The sequence below is a fragment of the Eptesicus fuscus genome, chromosome 6 (genome assembly GCF_027574615.1).
Source record: "Eptesicus fuscus isolate TK198812 chromosome 6, DD_ASM_mEF_20220401, whole genome shotgun sequence".
Taxonomy (NCBI): domain Eukaryota; kingdom Metazoa; phylum Chordata; class Mammalia; order Chiroptera; family Vespertilionidae; genus Eptesicus; species Eptesicus fuscus.
In genome coordinates this window covers 61,080,415-61,085,371 of record NC_072478.1, presented here as the reverse complement: position 1 = coordinate 61,085,371, position 4,957 = coordinate 61,080,415, and positions in this window count along the sequence as shown.

Sequence of the window (4,957 nt, the reverse complement as noted above, 5' to 3'; positions counted from 1 at the left end):
AAAGTTTTTATTTAAAGCTTGAAATACAGATGGAATTTGGATAATTTTAACTGAAGATCAAAGACTTTCCTGGAAAAGAATACACTATGAATTAGGATATGATAGGAAAAAGTGGGTCTGAATGCTGTTTAGCTTTGGAAATGCATCTTTACCATTCTATTTTTGAGCAGGTTTGAAAGCTGAGGAACTTCTGGGTAATTTTTAAATAAGGTCTCATGGATCTGTTTTGGTATTCTCACATGAACCTGAAATGAGAAAATGAAAGCTCTCACTAATACTTGTAAAATTCCACCATGCATTAAAAAATGCCAATGATGACTACAGTCCCTAAAAGTATATTTGGGGATAGTCTTTTCAGCAACTTAAAAATCACAAAGAGAAAAGTACAATCTGCTTAGTGTCTAAAACTTGCTGCAGAGTTTATCATAACATGAATGTGGCCACCATATTTGTATATTTATAAAATATGAAGACATTGAGATAGATTTCACCTGATATCCTCATACATTTTCTTGAACATATGCTAACATTTTAAAGGAACAAAATTACATGAAGAGGTAGAAGGTCATCTTCATTAATCTTATGTGCAGAAACAAACCCCACCTCTGTCATTCCTGTGGAGTCAGGATGTGAGAGACTGTTCAACATCCTGTTCTATTCTGATACTTGTCTATTATCTGATACCAGAGGGAAGATGAAATACCTTTGGCCTAATTTAAATAAAATATACTTAACAAGCTCCACAAATAGTTTCAAAATAGAGAACTCTAAATAATCTTTTGTATTTTACCACCATCATATGATATGATATTTAAATAGGTGGGAATCAATCATTAGTAGGATCTCAAATTTCTGAAATATTAATGCTTATTTGTTAGACTTTGTTTTTGTTCTTGTTCCTCCATCCTTTGAAATCTAATTTTTAAATAACCCACTTAGACATCTCTACTATTAATATTTCTCCCAGACAATATGATTTTCTGTGCAGGCAAATTGGATTTCCAATGATATTATTAATCTTCCTACAATTTCCCAGTCTTCAGGCTCTCATTTCTTTCTTTAATTTATAAACACTTGTATTTTTCTGTGTCCTTGACATACTAAAACAGGTAGATTTCCATTATAAATCATGAGCATTACTAAGGAAATGCAAGTGGCAGCTAGCTATAACCTTGCAATCTTTATATTTACACACCCACAAAAAAATCTAAACATAATTTCTTAAGTTTACTACAGAAAAAAATAGGGTTTGAAAGGACTATCTATAATCCCCCCCCCCCACCACACACACACATCACCCATACACTTGCACAAATTATCCTGGTTGAAATTTCCCATTTGTTTTCAATCTTCTAATGAAACAGAACAGTAGTGAGATGGGGAGGGTAAAGGGTTAGCAGATAGATATATGATGATAGATAGATAGATGATAGATAGATAGATAGATAGATAGATAGATAGATAGATGATAGATAGATATTTAGATAGCTAGATAAAATAAAAATGAATTACTTTTACTATTAACTTACTTATTTTGCATGCATTCACCCAATTTTCTTCTATGTGTGAGATGACAGACATTTTTCAAAAATAGTTCTCACTTTATTTCCAACTGTGGCATTTATGGATAATGATGTTAGAACACAACACATACCAATGGTTCATAGATTTTTATAAGTACCTGTCCCTCAACTGTCCCTATAAATCAGAGAAATAAAGCAAATAATGCACAGGCATTTTGCATTTTTGAGAGTTTTAAGTAATTTTTAGAAACCTTAGTAATTAAGTTTATTAATTTGTAAGAAATAGATTTAGCCATTTAAAGATATCAAATTGTTTCATTATAACCAAATTTATGGTATTTTTTAGCATGTGGAACTTTTATATAAAATTATAAAAGGTGGAACTTTTACATCAAATCAACTGATGCTAAAACAATCGGTATTTTAATAAAAAACACTTGCTTTTAAAACTTCTCAGTAATTGCTTTCTCTTTCACCTTAATAATTCCAGGTCCAAAAGTACAGCATTTTCTGAATCCCAAATTCATCTTCCTTTAGGGAAGTATTAAGTCACAGTTAATCCCCACTCTACACTTTGTTCTATTAATAAAAAGAACACACACAATCTATCTTTACTTTGGTTTGGCAAAATATAATGAATTAAAAGAGAGTGTATGTTTGCAAAGGCCGTGGCTGCAAGGAATGGCTATTATAAATTAACTTTATTTACATACCCTGGTTATCAGTGACACCATCATACAATTATTCCGAATGAAGGGATTAGGATTCATGAAAATTCTTTGGAATAAATGACCCACCCTCAAGCCAGCCTAACAGGTAGCATTATGTTGCTGGATCACCACAGACTGATGTGTGGTCCAGACTGCAGGTTCAGGTTCCTAGGGAATTAGTCAGGCTAAACTGCTAGTTATCTAGAAGACTGTGCCAGTCATAGTGATAGTCACTAGCCACATGGAGCACTATCAGTGTGGCAAGTCCAAATTGGAATATGCTGTAAGTGTAAAATAGCAGAGTTGGAAGACAGTACCTCACAACAATAAATGTAAAATATATTATTAATAAATTTTACATTGATTAAAGGTGGAAATGATCTATCAGATTCAGTAGAACAATTTAAATTAAATTCATCTATTTCTTTTTACTTTTTTAATTTGGGGTGCTAGAAAATATTAAATAACAGATATGGCTTATTTTGGGGCTGGCATTATATTTCCATTGGACAGTGCTGGACTAGACCATATGCCCTTGGATTAGAGAGGCCATTCCCATCTTGTCTTAAATGATATCCTTAGTGCCTAATGTGAATGATCAAAAATGTGTTCAATGCTTTATTAGTAAGTGGCAAATGGAGTCTTATAATCAGGGTACCCTGTTCCCTGAACATTGCTGGAGACACCCTAAAAAACTTGGCTTTCCTATTCCTCTATATCCCAAAGTGACCATTAACCTTCTCTGTCATTTTAGTATGGTCAGGTTTTGATTCATACATCACTATTTTCCACAGTCAGATATCCTAATACATAAATACTACCTTCCTTTAAGCTCTAGTTCTTTGAATGGCTTAAAGTCTTCTTAATCTCCTTAATTGCATTTTCTTACAGTGACATGCTGGATAGTCTCTTGTCAACAAAGCATCATCCTTAGACTCTTCAAAGGCAAAGGAACTACATTTCCCAGAATCTCCTTCTCTATGTAGTTCCAGGTTCTAATCTGTCAGTGAGACACTTGCTCAAAATGTTCCAGGCAGGACAGGCTTAGACCATGGTTTTCCCAAGTCAGTTACAGAAAGATGCATGGACAGATGGAGGTGCAAAGCTGCTTCTAGGTAAATCTTTCTTTAAGAAAAAAAGAAATAAAACTATGAATGTAAAAATTGCTAGGGCCACTTCAAGTCTTAGGAAGAAACTATGCAAGAGAGCAATCCTCAAATTCCAACTTCATTAGCTTCACTGTGAACCCACCCCTAACCAGCCACATCAGTCAGTTTACCTGACATTTATTTTTAATTGACTTTATTTTTTAATAAAAGTTAACTCTTCCCAGATTTCCATTACATAGGCAATAGTAATAGGTTGAGTAGGTAAGCATTTACCATGTATAGGAACACACACACTTTTCCTATACTGATAAAATCAAAGCAGATAAAAAAATTCTGCCATGAAATCCCATCACTTTATATATCCATCTGCCAGACATGGTGTCCACACAATTCTGATCACCCGCCTGTGATATGCTTTTACTAGTAATACTTTCCTCTTCTCTAGATTTCCTACTACCTTGCCTACTTAAGAACATTGCTCTGGGATTCAGGTTTCTTTGTTTCACCTGTCTCTTAGTAATTTCCATGAATATTCAATCATGTCATTATTTATCATCTAGATTAAGAATCAAAAATCTCTTGAGCTCACTTTCTCCTGCTATAAAGCATCACTTATACTCATTGTCTCTGACTTGTTGTCCTTCCATTTCCTTTTGTGACCTTTCCAATAGCTTCAATCAGCTGTACTTCCACCAAAATTATTCTGTGTGTGTGTGTGTGTGTATGTGTGTGTGTGTATGTGTCTTTTATAAGTCAAAACTATCAATAGTGCTAATTCTAATAGTCTATTTTCTGTCACCAGCCTACTTGATGTGTAAACATTATTTCACCCTGTAGATTACTCCACCCTTCTTTAAAAATTTCCTTGTCTTAATGAATATGTGTCCCTTCTCCTCATGGATTAATAATTGATGGGCATAATTTTGTTTTCCAAATATCCTTTGTATTGTCACAATATAATGCTGGAAAACTGCCAGGACTATCAGATCAACTGCCAGAATTCCAGAGTTTAGAAGATAGAATCTCTTTCTCCCCTTACTCATTAATCAACCTTGTCTTGATAAATGACTAGCACTAAAAACAATTAGTGCTGCCATTAGAGAAAGGCCATAGCACTGATATGTTAATAAAGGCCAGAATCACTGACAGATACAACCATCCTCAAGTCCTGTTAAGACTGTGTTTATTCTGAATGCTTATTCTTACCAACAGAATAGAGTGCACGTGTACAAGTAATGAGACACATTCAGTCAAACTGAGATGCACAGTATGAACAATTCTTTAGTTGGAAAGAAAAGCCACTTGAAAATATTTTTTACTGTGTAAATTATTTGAGGTTTGAGATTTGCAGGACAATAATGGTATAATTTACTCATAAGTATGGCTAATAAAAGAAGGATTAAGAAACACAAATGGCAAGGTGAGCTTAGCAGATCTCCATATAAATTAACTGATTCATGGGTAGAATTTTAGAAGAAAACAGGGCATAATTATTTCTGATTCACTAACCCCATGTTGCCCTTTGAAGGTTGTGATAAGAGGTGCTTGCCCTATGCAACCATATATTAATAGAGATGTAAGAAAAACTCTAATTTCCATAAGGATGGAAGGATTC